This window comes from Hordeum vulgare, chromosome 3H (genome assembly GCF_904849725.1).
Source record: "Hordeum vulgare subsp. vulgare chromosome 3H, MorexV3_pseudomolecules_assembly, whole genome shotgun sequence".
Classification (NCBI taxonomy): domain Eukaryota; kingdom Viridiplantae; phylum Streptophyta; class Magnoliopsida; order Poales; family Poaceae; genus Hordeum; species Hordeum vulgare.
Window position 1 is genome coordinate 428,555,934 of NC_058520.1, and position 23,685 is coordinate 428,579,618.

Sequence of the window (23,685 nt, forward strand, 5' to 3'; positions counted from 1 at the left end):
CTTACCGGTAACGAGATTGAACAAGGTATTGGTATACCGACGATCGAATCTCGGGCAAGTTCTATACCGACAGACAAAGGGAATCGTATACGGGATTGATTGAATCCTTGACATCGTGGTTCATCCGATGAGATCATCGTGGAACAAGTGGGAGCCACCATGGGTATCCAGATCCCGCTGATGGCTATTGGCCGGAGAGGCGTCTCGGTCATGTCTGCCTGTCTCCCGAACCCGTAGGGTCTACACACTTAAGGTTCGATGACTCTAGGGTTATAAGGAATTGTTATACGAGGTTGCCGAAAGTTGTTCGGAGTCCCGGATGTGATCCCAGACATCACGAGGAGCTCCGGAATGGTCCGGAGGTAAAGATTGATATATAGGACGGATGGTTTCGAATACCGGAAGTGTTTCGGGCATCACCGGTAACGTACCGGGACCGCCGGGACCACCGGAGGTAGCCCCGGGGGTCCACCGAAGGGGGGCAACGACCCCGGGAGGTAAGGTTGGCCAAGTGGGGAAGGGAACCAGCCCCTAGGTGGGCTGGTGCGCCTCCCCACTCAGCCCAATGCGTGGGGGAGAGAAAAGGGAGGGGCAAACCCTAAGCCAGGTGGGCCTAAGGCCCACCACGGGTGCGCCACACCCCTCCTCCCCCCGCCCCTTGGCCGCCGCACCAGCCCCATCTAGTGCTGCCGCCCCCCAGGAGAGGGAAACCCTCAAGGGGGCGCATCCCCTCCCTCCCCCTATATATAGTGGGCACTTTTGGCCATTGGAGATCAGACTTTTGCCTCTCTCTCGATGCAGCCCTGCCCTTCTTCCTCCTCCTCTCTGCCGGTGCTTGGCGAAGCCCTGCCAGGAGACCTCGTCTCTCCATCAACACCACGCCGTCGTGCTTCTGGAGTTCTTCCCCAACCTCTCCCTCCTCCTTGCTGTATCAAGGTGCGGGAGACGTCACCGGGCTGCACGTGTGTTGAACGCGGAGGTGCCGTAGTTCGGCACTAGATCGGAATCGCTGCGAGTACGACTCCATCAACCGCGTTCTAGAAACGCTTCCGCTTAGCGATCTTCAAAGGTATGAAGATGCTCTTACCCCTCTCTCGTTGCTGGTCTCTCCATAGGAAGATCTGAATATGCGTAGGAAAATTTTGAATTTATGCTACGTTACCCAACAGTGGCATCCGAGCCAGGTTTTCTATGCGTAGATTCTATGCACGAGTAGAACACAAAAGTTGTGGGCGATGATTTGTCAATTTGCTTGCCGCTACTAGTCTTATTCTTTTCCGGCGGTATTGTGGGATGAAGCGGCCCGGACCGACTTTACACGTATGCTTACGTGAGACTGGTTCCACCGACAGACATGCACACCATGCATAAAGGTGGCTAGCGGGTGTCTGTCTCTCCTACTCTAGTCGGATTGGATTTGATGAAAAGGGTCCTTATGAAGGGTAAATATCTTTGGCATATCATCGTTGTGGCTGTCACGTAGGTAAGAAGGCGTTCTTGCTAGAAACCCAAATCAGCCACGTAAAACTTGCAACAACAATTAGAGGACGTCTAACTTGTTTTTGCAGGGTTTGACATGTGATGTGATATGGCCAAAGTTGTGATGTTGCATGTATGATGTATGAGATGATCATGTTATTGTAATAGGTTTCACGACTTGCATGTCGATGAGTATGACAACCGGCAGGAGCCATAGGAGTTGTCTTAATTTATTGTATGAGATGCAACGCCATGTGCTTAGTACTTCTACTTCATTGCTAACGGTTATCTATAGTAGTAGTGATAGTAGTAGTTGACGTGACGACTTCACGGAGACACGATGATGGAGATCATGGTGTCACACCGGTGACGATGATGATCATGCGATGCCTGAAGATGGAGATCGAAAGGGCGAAGATGATAATGGCCATATCATGTCACTATATGATTGCATTGTGATGTTTATCATGTTCTACATCTTATTGCTTAGAACGACGATAGCATAATAAGATGATCCCTCTTAAAATTTCGAGAACGTATTCCCCTAAGTGTGCACCGTTGCGAAGGTACGTTGTCTCGAAGCACCACGTGATGATCGGGTGTGATAGATTCTAACGTTCGCATACAACGGGTGTAGGCCAGATTTACACACGCGAAACACCTAGGTTGACTCGGCGAGCTTAGCATGTACAGACGTGACCTCGAATACAAGAGACCGAAAGGTCGAACATGAGTCGTATGGTTGAATACGATCAGCATGAAGTTGCTCACCATGGTGACTAGTCCGTCTCACGTGATGATCGGACACGGGTTAGTCAACATGGATCATGTATCACTTAGATGACTAGAGGGATGTCGATTTAAGTGGGAGTTCATACTTAATTTGATTAAATGAACTTAATTGTCATGAACTTAGTCTAAAAGGTTTGTCTTTATAAATATTGTAGATGGCCAACGTCAACCTCAATTTCAACGCATTCCTAGTGAAAAACAAGCTGAAAGATGATGGTAGCAACTATGCGGACTGGGTTCGCAACTTGAAGCTCATCCTTGAAGCAGCTAAAAAGGCTTATGTCCTTGATGCGCCGCTAGGTGACCCTCCCGCTCCCGCAGCAGCCCAGGACATTCTGAACGTTTGGCAAACGCGGAGTGATGACTACTCTCTGGTTAGGTGTGGCATGTTCTACAGTTTAGAAACGGGGCTCCAAAGGCGTTTTGAGCAACACGGGGCATATGAGATGTTCCAGGAGCTGAAGCTAGTTTTTCAAGCTCATGCCCGTGTCGAGAGATATGAAGTCTCCGACAAGTTCTTTAGCTATAAGATGGAGGAGAACAGTTCTGTCAGTGAGCACATACTCAAAATGTCTGGGTTACACGGTCGTCTGACTTCACTTGGAGTCGAACTTCCGGATGATGCTATAATTGACAGAATCCTCCAGTCTCTCCCACCAAGCTACAAAGGCTTTGTGCTTAACTACAACATGCAAGGGATGGAGAAGACCATTCTCGAGTTGTACTCGATGCTCAATTCTGCAGAAGTAGAAATCAAGAAAGAGCATCAAGTGTTGATGGTCAACAAGACCACTAGTTTCAAGAAGGGCAAGGGTAAGAAGAACTTCAAGAAAGACGGCAAAGTTGTTGCCGCGCCTGGTAAGCTAGATGCCGGGAAGAAGAAAAAGAATGGACACAAGCCTGAGACTGAGTGCCTCTATTGCAAGGGAAAGGGTCACTGGAAGCGGAACTGCCCCAAATACTTAGCGGACAAGAAGGCCGGCAACGTTAAAGGTATATGTGATATACATGTTATTGATGTGTACCTTACCAGCGCTCGTAGTAGCTCCTGGGTATTTGATACCGGTGCTGTTGCTCACATTTGCAACTCAAAGCAGGAACTGCGGAATAAGCGGAGACTGGCCAAGGACGAGGTGACGATGCGCGTTGGGAATGGTTCAAAGGTCGATGTGATCACCGTCGGCACGCTACCTCTACATCTACCGTCGGGATTAGTCTTAAACCTTAATAATTGTTATTTAGTACCAGCTTTAAGCATGAACATTGTATCAGGGTCTTGCCTAATGCGAGACGGCTACTCATTTAAGTCAGAGAATAATGGTTGTTCTATTTATATGAGTGATATGTTTTATGGTCATGCTCCGCTGGTGAATGGTTTATTCTTGATGAATATCGATCGTGATGTTACACATATTCATACTGTGAGTACCAAAAGACGTAAAGTTGATAATGATAGTCCCACATACTTGTGGCACTGCCGCCTTGGTCATATCGGCGTTAAGCGCATGAAGAAGCTCCATACTGATGGACTATTAGAGTCTCTTGATTTTTAATCATTTGACACATGCGAACCGTGCCTCATGGGCAAGATGACTAAGACTCCATTCTCAGGTATAATGGAGAGAGCAACCGACTTATTGGAAATAATACATACTGATGTGTGTGGTCCAATGAACGTTGAAGCTCGCGGTGGCTATCATTATGTTCTTACCCTCACCGATGATTTGAGTAGGTATGGGTATATCTACTTGATGAAGCACAAATCTGAGACATTTGAAAAGTTCAAGGAATTTCAGAGTGAGGTCGAGAATCAACGTGACAGAAAAATCAAGTGTCTACGATCTCATCGTGGAGGAGAATATTTGAGTCACGAGTTTGGCACACACCTAAGGAAGTGTGGGATCGTTTCACAACTGACGCCTCCTGGCACACCGCAACGCAACGGAGTGTCTGAACGTCGTAATCGCACTTTATTAGATATGGTACGATCTATGATGTCTCTTACCGACTTACCGCTATCATTTTGGGGATACGCATTAGAAACTGCAGCATTCACTTTAAATAGGGCACCGTCTAAATCCGTTGAGATGACACCATATGAACTATGGTTTGGCAAGAAACCTAAGTTGTCGTTTCTTAAAGTTTGGGGCTGCGATGCTTATGTGAAGAAACTTCAACCAGAAAAGCTCGAACCCAAAGCGGAGAAATGCGTATTCATAGGATACCCTAAGGAAACTATTGGGTATACCTTCTATCTTAGATCCGAAGGTAAAACCTTTGTTTCCAAGAACGGATCCTTTCTAGAGAAAGAGTTTCTCTCGAAAGAAGTAAGTGCGAGGAACGTAGAACTTGATGAGGTAACTACACCCCCTCTCGAACAGGATAGTAGCGCAACGCGGGAAGTTGTTCCTGTGGCGCCTACACCAACTGAAGAGGAAGTTAATCATGATGATCATGAAGCTTCGGATCAAGTTACTACTAAACCACGAAGGTCCACAAGGGCACGCTCCGCACCAGAGTGGTACGGCAACCCTCTGATGGAAATCATGTTGTTAGACAACGGTGAACCTTCGAACTATGAAGAAGTGATGGCGGGCCCGGATTCCAACAAATGGCTTGTGGCTATGAAATCCGAGATAGGATCCATGTATGAGAACAAAGTATGGACTTTGGTAGACTTGCCCGATGACCGGCGAGCCATAGAAAATAAATGGATCTTCAAGAAGAAGACTGATGCAAACGGTAATGTAACCGTTTACAAAGCTCGACTTGTCGCAAAGGGTTTTCGACAAATTCAAGGAGTTGACTACAAAGACACTTTCTCTCCCGTAGCGAAGCTGAAATCAGTCCGAATCATGTTAGAAATTGTCGCCTTTTATGATTATGAAATTTGGCAAATGGACGTCAAAACAGTGTTCCTTAACGGGAACCTTAAAGAAGAGTTGTATATGATGCAACCAGAAGGTTTTGTCGACCCTAAGGGTGCTAACAAAGTGTGCAAGCTCCACCGCTCCATCTATGGGCTAGTGCAAGCATCTCGGAGTTGGAACATTCGCTTTAATTAGGTGATTAAAGCGTTTGGGTTCATACAGGTTTACGGAGAAGCCTGTCTGTATAAGAAAGTGAGTGGGAGCTCTGTAGCTTTCCTCATACTGTATGTGGATGACATATTATTGATGGGGAATAATATAGAGATGTTGGAGAGCATAAAGGCCTATTTGAACAAAAGTTTTTCAATGAAGGACCTTGGAGAAGCTGCATACATATTAGGCATCAAGATCTATAGAGATAGATCAAGACGCCTCACAGGTCTTTCGCAAAGTACATACCTTGACAAGATATTGAAGAAGTTCAATATGGAAAACTCAAAGAAAGGGTTCTTGCCAGTTTTGCAAGGTATGAGATTTAGTAAGACTCAGTCGCCGACCACGGCATCAGAAAGAGAGAAGATGAGTTATGTCCCCTACGCTTCAGCCGTGGGCTCTCTAATGTATGCCATGCTGTGTACCAGACCTGATGTAAACCTTGCCATAAGTTTGGTAGGGAGGTACCAAAGTGATCCCGGTATGGAACACTGGACAGCGGTCAAGAATATCCTTAAGTACCTGAAAAGGACTAAGGAAATGTTTCTCGTTTATGGAGGTGACGAAGAGCTCGTCGTAAAGGGTTACGTCGACGCTAGCTTTGACACAGATCCGTATGACTCTAAGTCACAGACCGGATACGTATATGTGTTGAATGGTGGGGCAGTGAGCTGGTGCAGCAGCAAGCAAGAAGTCGTGGCAGCATCTACATGTGAAGCGGAGTACATAGCTGCTTCAGAAGCAGCTCATGAAGGAATTTGGATGAAGGATCTCATCACCGACCTTGGAGTGGTTCCAAGCGCGTCGGGTCCAATGACACTCTTCTATGATAACACTTGGGCCATTGCCATAGCCAAGGAGCCCGGGTTTCACCGGAAGATGAAGCACATCAAACGCCGCTACAACTCCATCCAGGACCATGTCCAGAGTGGAGTGATAGATATTTGTAAAGTACACACGGATCTGAATATTGCAGACCCGTTGACTAAACCTCTTCCATGAGCAAAACATGATCAACACCATAATGCTATGGGTGTTCGATACATCACAATGTAACTAGATTATTGACTCTAGTGCAAGTGGGAGACTGTTGGAAATATGCCCTAGAGGCAATAATAAAATGGTTATTATCATATTTCCTTCTTCATGATAATCGTCTATTGTTCATGCTATAATTGTATTAACAGGAAACAGTAATACATGTGTGAATAAATAGATCACAATGTGTCCCTAGCAAGCCTCTAGTTGGCTAGCTCGTTAGTCAATAGATGATCATGGTTTCCTGATCATGGGCATTAGATGTCATTGATAACGGGATCACATCATTGGGAGAATGATGTGATGGACAAGACCCAATCCTAAGCATAGCACTAGATCATATTGTTCGTATGCTAAAGCTTTTCTAATGTCAAGTATCTTTTCCTTCGACCGTGAGATTGTGCAACTCCCGGATACCGTAGGAGTGCTTTGGGTGTATCAAACGTCACAACGTAACTGGGTGACTATAAAGGTGCACTACGGGTACCTCCGAAAGTGTCTGTTGGGTTGGTACAAATCGAGATCGGGATTTGTCACTCCGTGTGACGGAGAGGTATCTCTGGGCCCACTCGGTAGAACATCATCATGAGCTCAATGTGACTAAGGAGTTAGTCACACGATGACGTGCTACGGAACGAGTAAAGAGACTTACCGGTAACGAGATTGAACAAGGTATTGGTATACCGACGATCGAATCTCGGGCAAGTTCTATACCGACAGACAAAGGGAATCGTATACGGGATTGATTGAATCCTTGACATCGTGGTTCATCCGATGAGATCATCATGGAACAAGTGGGAGCCACCATGGGTATCCAGATCCCGCTGATGGCTATTGGCCGGAGAGGCGTCTCGGTCATGTCTGCCTGTCTCCCGAACCCGTAGGGTCTACACACTTAAGGTTCGATGACTCTAGGGTTATAAGGAATTGTTATACGAGGTTGCCGAAAGTTGTTCGGAGTCCCGGATGTGATCCCAGACATCACGAGGAGCTCCGGAATGGTCCGGAGGTAAAGATTGATATATAGGACGGATGGTTTCGAATACCGGAAGTGTTTCGGGCATCACCGGTAACGTACCGGGACCGCCGGGACCACCGGAGGTAGCCCCGGGGGTCCACCGAAGGGGGGCAACGACCCCGGGAGGTAAGGTTGGCCAAGTGGGGAAGGGAACCAGCCCCTAGGTGGGCTGGTGCGCCTCCCCACTCAGCCCAATGTGTGGGGGAGAGAAAAGGGAGGGGCAAACCCTAAGCCAGGTGGGCCTAAGGCCCACCACGGGTGCGCCACACCCCTCCTCCCCCCGCCCCTTGGCCGCCGCACCAGCCCCATCTAGTGCTGCCGCCCCCCAGGAGAGGGAAACCCTCAAGGGGGCGCATCCCCTCCCTCCCCCTATATATAGTGGGCACTTTTGGCCATTGGAGATCAGACTTTTGCCTCTCTCTCGGCGCAGCCCTGCCCTTCTTCCTCCTCCTCTATGTCGGTGCTTGGCGAAGCCCTGCCGGGAGACCTCGTCTCTCCATCGAGACCACGCCGTCGTGCTGCTGGAGTTCTTCCCCAACCTCTCCCTCCTCCTTGCTAGATCAAGGTGCGGGAGACGTCATCGGGCTACACGTGTGTTGAACGCGGAGGTGCCGTAGTTCGGCACTAGATCGGAATCGCTGCGAGTACGACTCCATCAACCGCGTTCTAGCAACGCTTCCGCTTAGCGATCTTCAAAGGTATGAAGATGCTCTTACCCCTCTCTCGTTGCTGGTCCCTCCATAGGAAGATCTGAATATGAGTAGGAAAATTTTGAATTTATGCTACGTAACCCAACAGATACTAGATCATGGGACTACAATCGGTTGAAATTGAAATTTCATCAAAAGTTTTATCCTATGCATTCAGTACATCGTGATCGGAATTATATATATAATTTTTGGCCTCGTGATAGAGAAAGCATCGCTCAAGCTTGGGGGAGGCTTAAATCAATGCTATATTCATGCCCCAATCATGAGCTCTCGAGAGAAATTATCATTCAGAACTTCTATGCTCGGCTTTCTCATGATGATCGCACCATGCTTGACACTTCTTGTACCGGTTCTTTTAGGAAGAGAGATATCGACTTCAAATGGAATTTATTGGAGAGAATTAAACGCAACTCTGAAGATTGGGAGCTTGAAGAAGGTAAGGAGTCAGGTATGAATTTCACGTTTGATTGTGTTAAATCCTTTGTTGAGGCAAATACCTTTAGTGATTTTAGCGCTAAGTATGGACTTGACTCTGAGATAGTAGCTTCATTGTGTGAATCCTTTGGTGCTCATATTGATCTCCCAAAAGAGAAGTGGTTTAAATATCATCCTCCTTTAGAAGTCAATGTAGTTAAACCCATTCCAGTTGAAGAGAAAGTCATTGCCTATAATGATCCTGTTGTTTCCAGTGCTTACATTGAGAAACCACCTTTCCCTGTTAGGATAAAGGATCATTGTAAAGCTTCAATTGTGATACGTAGAGGCTATATTAGAACACCTACACCCCCTGAGCAAATTAGAGTTGAACCTAGCATTGCTATTATCAAAGATCTTCTGTCTGAAGAAGTTGAGGGACATAATATTCACTTCTTTGAAGATGCTGCTAGAATTGCTAAACCTCACGCTAGAGACAAACATAGGCATGTTGTTGGCATGCATGTGGTTTCTGTTAAGATAGGAGATCATTGTTATCATGGCTTATGTGACGTGGGTGCAAGTGTTAGTGCAATACCTCAATCCTTATACGATGAAATCAAATATGAGATAGCACCTGTTGAGATAGAACCCATTGATGTCACTATTCAGCTTGCCAATACAGATACTATCTGCCCTGTGGGAATTGTTTGGGATGTTGAAGTCTTGTGTGGTAAAACGAAGTATCCTGTTGATATCCTCGTTCTTGCTACCGCACAAGATAGCTTTTGTCCCATCATACTTGGTAGACCTTTTCTCAATACTGTCAATGCTCATATTGATAGTGAGAAGCAAACTATCATTGTTGGCTTTGAAGGTGTGTCACATGAGTTCAATTTCTCTAAGTTTGGTAGACAACCTCATGAAAAGGAGTTGCCTAGTTGGGATGAAACTATTGTCTTAGCCTCTATTGCCGTGCCTCCCACTGATCCCTTAGAGCAATACTTCTTGAGCATGAAAATGATATGCATATGGATAAAAGGGATGAGATAGATAGAGTTGTCTTAGAACAATATCCTATCCTTAAGAATAACTTGCTTATTCAACTGCTTGGGGATCCACCCCCACTAAAGGGTGATCTTGTGTTCGAACTTAAATAGTTGCCTGATACTCTTAAGTATGCCTATCTTGATGAAAAAGAGATATATCCTGTTATAATTAGTGCTAGCCTCTCAGAGCATGAAGAAAAGAAGTTACTAAAAACTCTCAAAAAGCACCGTGCTGCTATTGGATATACTCTTGATGATCTTAAGGGCATTAGTCCTACCCTATGCCAGCACAAGATTAAAACTGATCCTGACTTCAAACCAGTTGCTGATCATCAAAGGAGATTGAATCCTAAGATGAAAGAAGTAGTAAGAAAAGAAATACTAAAGCTCCTGGAAGCAGGTATCATTTATCCTGTTGCTCATAGCGATTGGGTGAGTCCGGTGCATTGCGTTCCTAAGAAGGGAGGTATTACCGTTGTCCCTAATGATAAGGATGAATTGATCCCACGGAGAATTATTACTGGCTATAGGATGGTGATCGATTTTAGGAAATTGAATAAAGCCACTAGGAAAGATCATTACCCTTTGCCTTTTATCAACCAAATGCTAGAAAGTCTGTCCAAACACACACACTTCTGCTTTCTAGACGGTTATTCTGGTTTCTCCCAAATACCATTTGCACAATCTGATCAGGAGAAGACCACTTTCACCTGCCCTTTCGGTACCTTTGCTTATAGACGTATGCCTTTTGGCTTATGTAATGCACCTGCCTCCTTTCAAAGATGTATGATGGCTATATTCTCTGACTTTTGTGAAAAGATTGTTGAGGATTTCATGGATGACTTCTCTGTTTACGGGTCTTCCTTTGACGATTGCCTCAGCAACCTTGATCGAGTCTTACAGAGATGTAAAGATACCAATCTTGTCTTGAATTGGGAGAAGTGCCACTTTATGGTTAATGAAGGCATCGTCTTAGGACATAAAATTTCTAAAAGAGGTATTGAAGTCGATAAGGCTAAGGTTGATGCAATCGAGAAAATGCCATACCCCACAGATATCAGAGGAATAAGAAGTTTCCTTGGTCATCCTGGTTTCTATAGAAGGTTCATTAAAGACTTCTCTAAGATTTCTAGGCCTCTTACCAATCTCTTGCAAAAGGATATTCCTTTTGTTTTTGACGATGATTGTGAGGAAGCCTTCGAAATACTTAAGAGGGCTTTGATAACTGCACCTATTGTTTAACCACCTGATTGGAACTTACCTTTTGAGATCATGTGTGACGCTAGTGATTATGCTGTTGGTGCTGTTCTAGGGCAAAGATTTGACAAGAAGTTGAATGTTATTCACTACGCTAGTAAAACTCTAGACAGTGCCCAAAGAAACTATGCCACTACGGAAAAGGAATTTTTAGTAGTCGTGTTTTCATGTGAAAAGTTCAGGTCTTACATAGTTGATTCCAAAGTCATTATTCACACTGATCATGTTGCTATTAAGTACCTTATGGAGAAGAAGGACGCTAAACCTAGACTTATCAGATGGGTTCTCTTGCTACAAGAATTTTATTTGCACGTTGTCGACAAAAAGGGTGCTGATAACCCAGTAGCAGATAACTTGTCTAGGTTGGAGAATGTTCTTGATGACCCACAACCTATCGATGTTAGCTTTCCCGATGAGCAACTGAATGTCATCAATGCTTCACGTAGTGCACCGTGGTATGCCGAGTATGCAAACTATATCGTTGCCAAATACATACCACCTAGTTTCACATACCAGCAGAAGAAGAAATTCTTCTTTGACTTGAGACATTACTTCTGGGATGATCCTCACCTTTCTAAGGAAGGAGTAGATGGTGTTATTAGACGTTGTGTACCTGAACATGAACAGGGACAGATCCTACAGAAGTGTCACTCCGAGGCCTACGGAGGACACCATGCGGGAGATAGAACTACACGCAAGGTATTGCAATCAGGTTTCTATTGGCCCACTCTCTTCAAGGATGCCCGTAAGTTTGTCTTGTCTTGTGACGAATGTCAAAGAATAGGTAATATTAGCAAACGTCAGGAAATGCCTATGAACTATTCACTTGTCATTGAACCATTTGATGTTTGGGGCTTTGATTATATGGGACCTTTTCCAAAATCCAATGGGTATACTCACATCTTAGTTGTTGTTGATTACGTCACTAAGTGGGTAGAAGCTATCCCTACTAGTAGTGTTGATCACAACTGTTGGAATTATGCCCTAGAGGCAATGATAAATAAGTTATTATTATAATTCCTGTATCAAGATAATCGTTTATTATCCATGCTAAAATTGTATTGAATGAAGACTTAGATACATGTGTGGATACATAGACAAAACACTGTCCCTAGCAAGCCTCTATTTGGCTAGCTAGTTGATCAATGATAGGCAGGGTCTTCTGACTATGTACAAGGTGTTATTGCTTGATAACTAGATCACATCATTAGGTGAATCATGTGATGGACTAGACCCAAACTAATAGACGTAGCATGTTGATCGTGTCATTTTGTTGCTACTATTTTCTGCGTGTCAAGTATTTATTCCTATGACCATGAGATCATATAAATCACTGACACCGGAGGAATGCTTTGTGTGTATCAAACGTCGCAACGTAACTGGGTGACTATAAAGATGTTCTACAGGTATCTCCGAAGGTGTCAGTTGAGTTAGTATGGATCAAGACTGGGATTTGCACTCCGTGTGACGGAGAGGTATCTCTGGGCCCACTCGGTAATACAACATCACACACAAGCCTTGCAAGCAATGTGACTTATTGTAAGTCACGGGATCTTGTATTACGGAACGACAAAAGAGACTTGCCGGTAAACGAGATTGAAATAGGTATGCGGATACTGACGATCGAATCTCGGGCAAGTAACGTACCGAAGGACAAAGGGAATGACATACGAGGTTATATGAATCCTTGACACTGAGGTTCAAATGATAAGATCTTCGTAGAATATGTAGGATCCAATATGGGCATCCAGGTCCCGCTATTGGATATTGACCGAGGAATCCCTCGGGTCATGTCTACATAGTTCTCGAACCTGCAGGGTCTGCACACTTAAGGTTCGACGTTATTTTATGCGTATTTGAGTTATATGGTTGGTTACCGAATGTTGTTCGGAGTCCCGAATGAGATCACGAACGTCATGAGGGTTTCCGGAATGGTCCGGAGACGAAGATTGATATATAGGATGACCTCATTTGATTACCGGAAAGTTTTCGGCATTACCGAGAATGTACCGGGAGTGACGAATGGGTTCCGGATGTTCACCGGGGGGGCAGCCCACTCCGGAGAAGCCCATAGGCCTTAGGGGTGCCGCACCAGCCCTTAGTGGGCTGGTGGGCAAGCCCAAGAAGGCCCCTGCGCAGGATAAAATAAAATCAAAGAGAAAAAAAAGGGAGGTGGGAAAATAGAGAAGGACTCCTCCTCCCCCCTTCGGCCGAACCCCTTGGGGCTCCTTGAGCCACAAGGCAAGGCCCCTCCCCTCCCTCCTATATATATTGAGGTATTAGGGCTGATTTGAGACAACTTTTGCCACGGCAGCCCAACCACATACCTCCACGGTTTTTCCTCTAGATCGCGTTTCTGCGAAGCTCGGGCGGAGCCCTGCTGAGATTAGATCACCACCAACCTCCGGAGCACCATCACGCTGTCGGACAACTCATCTACCTCTCCGTCTCTCTTGCTGGATCAAGAAGGCCGAGATCATCGTCGAGCTGTACGTGTGCTACGCAGAGGTGTCGTCCGTTCGGCACTAGATCGGAGCGGATCGTGGGACGGATCGCGGGACGGTTCGTGGGACGGTTCGCGCGGCGGATCGAAGGACGTGAGGACGTTCCACTACATCAACCGCGTTTATTAACGCTTCTGCTGTACGATCTACAAGGGTACGTAGATCGGAAATCCCCTCTCGTAGATGGACATCACCATGATAGGTCTTCGTGCGCGTAGGAAAAAAAATTTCCCATGCGACGTTCCCCAACAGTGGCATCATGAGCTAGGTTCATGCGTTGATGTCATATCGAGTAGAACACAAAAGTTTTTGTGGGCGGTGATGTGCGATTTGCTGCCCTCCTTAGTCTTTTCTTGATTCCGCGGTATTGTTGGATCGAAGCGGCTCGGACCGACATTACTCGTACGCTTACGAGAGGCTGGTTTCATCGCTACGAGCAACCCCATTGCTCAAAGATGACTGGCGAGTGTCGGTTTCTCCAACTTTAGTTGAATCGATTTGACCGAGGAGGTCCTTGGATGAGGTTAAATAGCAATTCATATATCTCCGTTGTGGTGTTTGCGTAAGTAAGATGCGATCCTACTAGATACCCATGGTCACCACGTAAAACATGCAACAACAATTAGAGGATGTCTAACTTGTTTTTGCAGGGTAGGCTTGTGATGTGATATGGCCGACGATGTGATGTGATATATTGGATGTATGAGATGATCATGTTGTAATACTTAATATCGACTTGCACGTCGATGGTACGGCAACCGGCAGGAGACATAGGGTTGTCTTTAAACTAATGTTTGCGCTTGCATATGCGTTTACTATATTGCTAGGATGTAGCTTTAGTAGTAATAGAATGAGTAGCACGACAACCCCGATGGCGACACGTTGATGGAGATCATGGTCTGGCGCCGGTGACAAGAAGATCATGCCGGTGCTTTGGTGATGGAGACCAAGAAGCACGTGATGATGGCCATATCATGTCACTTATGAATTGCATGTGATGTTAATCCTTTTATGCACCTTATTTTGCTTAGAACGACGGTAGCATTATGAGGTGATATCTCACTAAAATTACAAGACGAAATTGTGTTCTCCCCGACTGTGCACCGTTGCTACAGTTCGTCGTTTTGAGACACCACGTGATGATCGGGTATGATAGACTCAACCTTCACATACAACGGGTGCAAAATAGTTGCACACGCGGAACACTCGGGTTAAGCTTGACAAGCCTAGCATGTGCAGACATGGCCTCGGAACACGTGATATTGAAAGGTCGATCATGAATCATATAGTTGATATGATTAGCATAGGGATGCTTACCACTCAAAATATCCTCAACTCACGTGATGATCGAACTTGAGCTAGTGAAATTGGATCATGTACCACACAAGTGACTGGAGAGATGTACTTTTTGAGTGGGAGTTTAGCAAGTAATTTGATTACTTAAACTCTAATTATCTTGAACATAGTCTAAGTCCACTTTGAAAATAGTTGTGTTGTAGATCAATGGCTCACGCGACAGTCACCCTGAATTTTAAAACGTTCCTAGAGAAAGCTAAGTTGAAAGATTATGGAAGCAACTTTGTAGACAGGGCTCGTAATCTTAAGTTGCTCCTGCAAGCTGGTAAGAAGGATTATGTCCTTAATGTTGCGCTAGGAGATGAACCACCCGCCGCGGCTGACCAAGATGCGAAGAACGCTTGGTTAGCACGCAAGGAGGACTACTCAGTAGTTCAATGTGCAGTCTTGTATGGCTTAGAGCCGGGACTTCAATGTTGCTTTGAGCGTCATGGAGCATATGAGATGTTCCAGGAGTTGAAGTTTATCTTTTAGAAGAATGCCCGGGTCGAGAGGTATGATACCTCCGATAAATTCTATGCTTGCAAGATGGAGGAGAATTCGTCTGTCAGTGAACATCTGCTCAAAATGTCTGGGTACTCAAACCGTCTAGCTGAGCTGGGGATTGAACTCCCGCAAGAGGCTATCACTGACAGAAATCTTCAATCACTGCCACCAAGCTATAAGAGCTTCGTGTTGAACTATAACATGCAAGGGATGAACAAGTCACTTGGCGAGTTATTCACGATGCTGAAAGTCGCAGAGTCAGAACTCCGGAAAGAGCATAAAGTGTTGATGGTGAATAAGACCACTAGTTTCAACAGAAACGGCAAAGTAAAGAAGGGTAATTCAAAGAAGATCGGCAAGCTGATACGTCTCCAACGTATCTATAATTTTTGAGGGTTTCATGCTATTATCCTGTCAAACTTTGGATGTTTTGTATGCCTTTTATATCTTTTTGGGACTAACTTATTAACTCGGTGCCAAGTGTCAGTTCTGTTTTTCCGTGTTTTTGGCCCCTTTCGAAGGAGGATTTTAAATGAAGTCCAAACGGAACGAAACTTCCAAAAATATTTTTTCCGAAACAGAAGAAGATAGGGAAACTTGAGAACCAAGGCAGAGGGCCACCAGGGACCCCACAAGCCCCCTAGCCGCGGCTAGGGGGCCCGCGCCTCCCAGGCTTGTGGGCTCCCTGGGCCACCTCTGCCCTAGGTCTTTCGCCTATATATTCCCAATAATTCCAGAAAAAATCAGGAGATCATCGAAAGTACTTTTTCGCCGCCGCAAGCTTATGTCTCCGCAAGATCCCGTCTGGGGCACGTTCTGGTGCCCTGCCGGAGGGGGGATTCGGATATGGAGGGCTTCTTCATCAACACCATGACCTCTCCGATGATGCGTGAGTAGTTCACCATAGACCTATGGGTCCATAGCTAGTATCTAGATGGCTTCTTCTCTCTCTAGGATCTTCAATACAAAGTTCTCCATGATCTTCATGGAGATCTATTCGATGTAATCTTCTTTTGCGGTTTGTTTTTCGAGATCCGATGAATTGTGGATTTATGATCAGATTATCTATGAATCTTATTTGAGTTTCTTCTGATCTCTCTGATGCATGATTTCATATCCTTGTAATTCTCTTCGAGTTGTGGGTTTTGTTTGGCCAGCTTGATCTATGATTCTTGCAATGGGAGAAGTGCTTGTTTTGGGTTCATACCGTGCGGTGACCTCACCCAGTGACAGAAGGGGTAGCGAGGCACGCATCGTGTTGTTGCCATCAAGGGTAAAAAGATGGGGTTTTCATCATTGGTTTGAGTTTATCCGTGTACATCGTGTCATCTTGCTTAAGGCGTTACTCTGTTCGTCATGAACTCAATACACTAGATGCATGCTGGATAGCGGTCGATGTGTGGAGTAATAGTAGTAGATGCAGAAAGTATCGGTCTACTTGTCTCGGACGTGATGCCTATATGTATGATCATTGCCTTCGATATTGCCATGACTTTGCGCCGTTCTATCAATTGCTCGACAATAATTTGTTCACCCATCGTAATATTTGCTATTTTGAGAGAAGCCTCTAGTGAACACTATGGCCCCCGGTTCTACTTCACACCATATTTTCAGCCTTACACTTTTTCTTCATTGCACTTTCTGCCTTCAGATCTCACTTTGCAATCAATCTTGAAGGGATTGACAACCCCTTTATAGCGTTGGGTGCAAGCTCTTTTGTGTTTGTGCAGGTACTCTCGACTTGACGAGATTCTCCTACTGGATTGATACCTTGGTTCTCAAACTCAGGGAAATACTTACTGCTCCTGTGCTGCATCGCCCTTTCCTCTTCAAGGGAAAAACCAATGCAAGCTCAAGACACGACACAAGATTTATGTCGCCGTAGCAGAAGAATTTCGGGCGCCGTTGTCGGGGAGGAGGATCAAGTCATGAATAGTCTCCCATCAACGTGCCAATTTCTGGCGCCGTTGCCGGGGAAGATCAAGTCAAGAACTTATCCAAGTAAGTGTCGCAAACTCATCTCTTGCATTTACCTTTTTTGCCTCTCGTTTTCCTCTCCCGCACTTCTAAAAAAACAAAAAATTAGAAAAAAATATTTGCCTTTTTCGTTTGCCCTTTTCTCTCGCTTGCTCTTTGTTTGCTTGTGTGCTTGCTTGATTGCTGAAGTCACCATGACTGAAAACACCAAACTTTGTGACTTCTCGAATACTAATAATAATGATTTTATTAGTACTCCGATTGCTCCCGCCACTAGTGCGGAGTCATACGAAATCAATGCCACTTTGCTGAATCTTGTTATGAAAGAGCAATTCTCTGACCTTCCTAGTGAAGATGTCGCATCCAATCTTAATACCTTCATTGAGCTTTGCGATATGCAAAAGAAGAAAGATGTGGATAATGATGTGATTAAATTGAAGCTTTTTCCTTTCTCGTTGCGACATCGAGGAAAAACTTGGTTTTCGTCTTTGCCCAAAAATAGTATTGATTCTTGGAATAAGTGCAAAGATGCTTACATATCCAAGTATTTTCCGCCGACTAAGATTATCTCTCTCTGTAATGATATCATGAATTTTAAGCAACTTGATCATGAACATGTTGCACAATCTTGGGAGATAATGAAATTGATGATTAGAAATTGTCCCGCTCATGGCTTGAGTCTTTGGATGATTATACAAATCTTCTACGTTGGCTTGAATTTCGCTTCTAGAATCATCTTGGACTCCGCCTCCGGTGGAACGTTCATGGAAATCACTTTAGGAGAAGCCACAAAACTCCTAGATAATATCATGACGAACTACTCTCAATGGCACACTGAAAGGTCACCTACTAGTAAGAAGGTACACGTTATAGAAGAAGTTAACTCGTTGAGTGCTAAGATGGATGAGTTAATGAATTTGGTTGCTAGTAGAAGTGCTCCTTTAGATCCTAATGATATGCCCTTGTCTTCCTTGATTGAGAGTAGCAACGCTAGCTTGGACGTTAATTTTGTTGGTAGGAATAATTTTGGCAAGAAACATGCTTTTAGAGGAAACTATGTTCCTAGGCCTTTTCCTAGTAACTCCTCTAATAAATTGGCAACTCCTACAACAATACTCATGGAAATTACAATAGATTACCCTCTGATCTAGAGAGTAATATCAAAGAGTTTATTAACTCACAAAAGATTTGCAATGCGTCCATAGAGGAAAAACTACTCAAAATTGACGATTTGGCTAGGAGCGTTGATAGAATGTCTAGTGATATTGATGCTTTGAAAGTTAGATGTGCTCCTCCCAAGATCAATATGGATGAAACTTTGAAAGCTATGCGTGTTTCCATGAGTGAGAGCAAAGAAAGAACCGCCCAAATTCGTGCTAGACATGAATGGCTTAAAAAGGCGTGTTCTCGTGATAAGAATCACGAAGATCTTAAACTGCTTGGTGTGACTCCCATTGAATCTTTGTTTTCTAGTGTCAAACCTAATGATGATGGGGCTGGATATGAATCCACCTTGGTTGAAAAACACCCCAATGATTCAGAGTCCATCTATCTTGATGTTAAAAGCATTGAAAGTGGAGTAGAAGATATTAAAACTTTGAGTAGTAATTAAATTACTACTTTGGATTTCAAGGAATTCAATTATGATAGTTGCTCCTTGATTGAATGCATTTCCTTTATGCAATCCATGCTAAACTCTCCACACGCTTATAGCCAAAACAAGGCCTTTACCGATCATATCGTCGAAGCTATGATAAAATCTCTTGAAGAGAAACTTGAATTGGAAGTCTCTATCCCTAGAAAGCTTCATGATGAGTGGGAACCTACTATCAAAATCAAAATCAAAAACTATGAATGCAATGCTTTGTGTGATTTGGGTGCTAGTGTTTCCGCGATTCCAAAGTCTTTATGTGATGTTCTAGGTTTTAATGAGATTGAGGAGTGTTCTCTTAATTTTCATCTTGCATATTCTACTATCAAGAAACCCATGGGAAGGATCAATGATGTTCTTATTATTGCAAATAGGAACTATGTACCCGTGGGTTTCATTGTGCTTGACATTGATTGCAATCCTACATGCACTATTATTCTTGGTAGACCTTTCCTAAGGACTATCGGTGCTATCATCGATATGAAGAAAGGGAATATCGAATTTCAATTTCCTTTAAAGAAGGGCATGGATCACTTGCTTAGAAAGAAAATAAGATTGCCTTATGAGTCCATGATGAGGGCTACTTATGGTTTGAGCACCAAAAACGACGATACGTGATTCCATCACCTTATGCCTAACTAAGGGCGTTAAACAATAGCGCTTGTTGGGAGGCAACCCAACGAATTTATCTTTTTCTTTCTATTTTGTTGCGTCCACACCATCATAATTCTGTTGTGATTGTGTTTTTTGTGTTTATTTTTGTGTTTGAGCCAAGAAAAACCTTTATGACTAGTCTTGGTGATGGTTGTTTGATCCTGCTGGAAAAAGACAGAAACTTTTGGCTCACGAGATTATTTTTCATTTTTATTCAGAAAGAGCTTTTGAGTTGATTCTTTTTTACGCTGGTTGATATGCCTTTTTCCCAGGCAGTCATAAGTTTTCAGAATTGTTGAGGTACCAGAAGTATACGAAGTATACAGATTGCTACAGACTGGTCTGTTTTTGACAGATTCTGTTTTTGTTGAGTTGGTTGCTTGTTTTGATGAAACTATGGATAGTATCGGGGGGTACTAGCCATGTAAAAGTGATAATACAGTAATCTAACACCAATATAAATAGAAATCAGGTGGTAGTTTGTTTTCTTGTGCTAATGTTGTCACGAGTTTCCGTTTAAGTTTTGTGTTGTGAAGTTTTCAAGTTATGGGTGATGTTCTCATGGACAAAGAGATAAGGAGTGGAAAGATCTCAAGCTTGGGGATGCGCAAGGCATCCCAAGCGAAATTCAAGGACACCAAAAAGCCTAAGCTTGGGGATGCCCCGGAAAGGCATCCCCTCTTTCGTCTTCAATCCATCGGTAACATTACTTGGAGTTATATTTTTATTCATCACATGATATGTGTTTTGCTTGGAGTGTCTTGTATTGTAGGATTCTTTTCTTTTTGTTGTGTCACAATCATCCTTGCTGTACACCTTTTGAGAGAGACATGCACTCATCGTGATTTTGCTAGAATGCTCATAGTGCTTCACTTATATCTTTTGAGCTAGATAATTTTGCTCTATGTGCTTCACTTAGATCTTTTAGAGCACGGCGGTGCGTGACTTGGTAGTTGGCTTGTGCTATGAAAGTAGTCCCAAAGGTGATAGGTACCCAGAGAGGATACAAAAACCTCCATCTTCATGTGCATTGAGTAGAAAGAGAAGTTTTGATTCCTCTAAATTAGTTTTGAGACGTGGATTTGGTAGTATTAAAAGTTATGTTAGTAGGGTGTTGTGAATCTAGAAATACTTGTGTTGAAGTTAGTGATCCTCGTAGCATGCACGTATGGTGAACCGCTATGTTAGGAAGTCGGAGCATAATTGATCTATTGATTGTCATCCTTTGTGTTGCGGTCGGTATCGCGTGATGGTTAACACCTACCAACCCTTCCCCTAGGAGTATGCGTTTAGCATTTTGTTTTGATTACTAATAAAAACTTTCGCAACAAGTATGTGAGTTCTTCATGACTAATGTGAGTCCGTGGTATAGATGCACTTTCACCTTCCACCATTGCTATCCTCTCTAGTGCCGCACAATTCTCGCCGGTGCACAAACCCACCATATGCCTTCCTCAAAACAGCCACCATACCTACCTACTATGGCATTTTCATAGCCATTCCGAGATATATTGCCATACAACTCCCACCGTTCCGTCTCATGACTTGTGTCGTCACTCTCATATTGCCATTACATGATCGTAAGATAGCTAACGAGATGTTTCAACGTCATACGCCAAGCTAGATCGTTGCACATCCCAGTACACTGCCGGAGGCATTTCCTATAGAATCATCATCATTCTAAGCTTTGAGCTGTGAGTAAATAAAAGTGTGATGATCATCATTATTAGAGCATTGTCCCATGTGAGGAAATAATAATAATAAAAAAGAGGCCAAAGAGCCCGAATAAAAAAAAGAGAAAAAAAAGAGGCGCAAGAGCCCAAATAAAAAAAAGAGAAAAGGAGAGAAGGGACAATGCTACTATCTTTTTCCACACTTGTGCTTCATAATAGCATCATGTTCTTCATGATTGAGAGCCTCTCATTTCGTCACCACCATATGCTAGTGGGAATCTTCATTATATAACTTGGCTTGTATATTCCAATGATGGGCTTCCTCAAAATTGCCCTAGGTCTTCGTGATCAAGCAAGTTGGATGCACACCTACTAGTTCTCCTTTTGAGCTTTCACATACTTATAGCTCTAGTGCATCCTTTGTATGGCAATCCCTACTCATTCCCATTGATATCTATTAATGGGCATCTCCATAGCCCTTTGATACGCCGAGTCAATATGACCATCTCCTCCCTTTTTGTCTCACAACCACCACCACACTCTATTTCACTTATAGTGCTATATCCATGGCTCACGCTCATGTATTGCGTGATTGTTATAAAAGCTTTGAGAAAGTAAGAGTGTGAAAACAATTACTTGGCCAATACCGGGGTTGTGCATGATTTAAATTAGTTGTGTGGGGATGATGGAGCATAGCGAGACTATATGATTTTGTAGGGATAACTTTCTTTGGCCTTGTTATTTCGAAAGTTCATGATTACCTTGCTAGTTTGCTTGAAGTATTATTGTTTTCATGTCAATAGAAAACTATTGTTTTGAATCTTACGGATCTGAACATTCATGTCACACGAAAGAAGTTGCAAAGGACAACTATGCTAGGTAGCATTCCACATCAAAAATTCAGTCTTTATCACTTCCCTACTCGAGGAAGAGCAGGAGTTAAGCTTGGGGATGCTTGATACGTATCCAACGTTTCTGTAATTTTTTATGGTTTCATGCTATTATCTTGTCAAACTTTGGATGTTTTGTATGCCTTTTATATCTTTTTTGGGACTAACTTGTTAACTCAGTGCCAAGTCTCAGTTCCTATTTTTTCCGTGATTTTGACCCCTTTCAGAGGAGGATTTTAAACGGAGTCCAAACGGAACGAAACTTCCAAAAAGATTTTTTCCGAAATAGAAGAAGATCGGGAAACTTGAGAACCAAGGCAGGGGGCCACCAGGGACCCCACAATCCCCTAGCCGTGGCCAGGGGGCCGCGCCTCCCAGGCTTGTGGGCTCCGTGGGCCACCTCTGCCCTAGGTCTTTCGCCTATATATTCCCAATAATTCCAGAAAAAACCAGGAGATCATCGAAAGTACTTTTCCGCCGCCGCAAGCTTATGTCTCCGCAAGATCCCGTCTGGGGCATGTTCTGGTGCCCTGCCGGAGGGGGATTCGGATATGGAGGGCTTCTTCATCAACACCATGACCTCTCCGATGATGCGTGAGTAGTTCACCATAGACCTACGGGTCCATAGCTAGTAGCAAGATGGCTTCTTCTCTCTCTTGGATCTTCAATACAAAGTTCTCCATGATCTTCATGGAGATCTATCCGATGTAATCTTCTTTTGTGGTGTGTTTGTCGAGATCCGATGAATTGTGGATTTGTGATCAGATTATCTATGAATCTTATTTGAGTTTCTTCTGATATCTCTTATGCATGATTTCATATCCTTGTAATTCTCTTCGAGTTGTGGGTTTTGTTTGCCAAGCTTGATCTATGATTCTTGCAATGGGAGAAGTGCTTGGTTTTGGGTTCATACCGTGCGGTGACCTCACCCAGTGACAGAAGGGGTAGTGAGGCACGCATCGTGTTGTTGCCATCAAGGGTAAAAAGATGGGGTTTTCATCATTGGTTTGAGTTTATCCCTCTACATCATGTCATCTTGCTTAAGGCGTTACTCTCTTTGTTATGAACTCAATACACTAGATGCATGTTGGATAGCGGTCGATGTGTGGAGTAATAGTAGTAAATGCAGAAAGTATCGGTCTACTTGTCTCGGACGTGATGCCTATATGTATGATCATTGCCTTAGATATTGTCATGACTTTGCGCGGCTCTATCAATTGCTCCACAGTAATTTGTTCACCCATCGTAATATTTGCTATTTTGAAAGAAGCCTCTAGTGAACACTATGGCCCCCGGGTCTACTTCACACCATATTTTCAGCCTTACACTTTTTCTTCATTGCACTTTCCGCCTTCAGATCTCACTTTGCAATCAATCTTGAATGGATTGACAACCCCTTTATAGCGTTGGGTGCAAGCTCTTTTGTGTTTGTGCAGGTACTCTCGACTTGACGAGATTCTCCTACTGGATTGATACCTTGGTTCTCAAACTGAGGGAAATACTTACTGCTCCTGTGCTGCATCGCCCTTTCCTCTTCAAGGGAAAAACCAACGCAAGCTCAAGAGACGACAAAAGATTTATGTCGCTGTAGGACAAGCTTGTTGCCAATCTGACGAAGAAACCCAAAGCTGGACCTAAGCCTGAAACGGAGTGC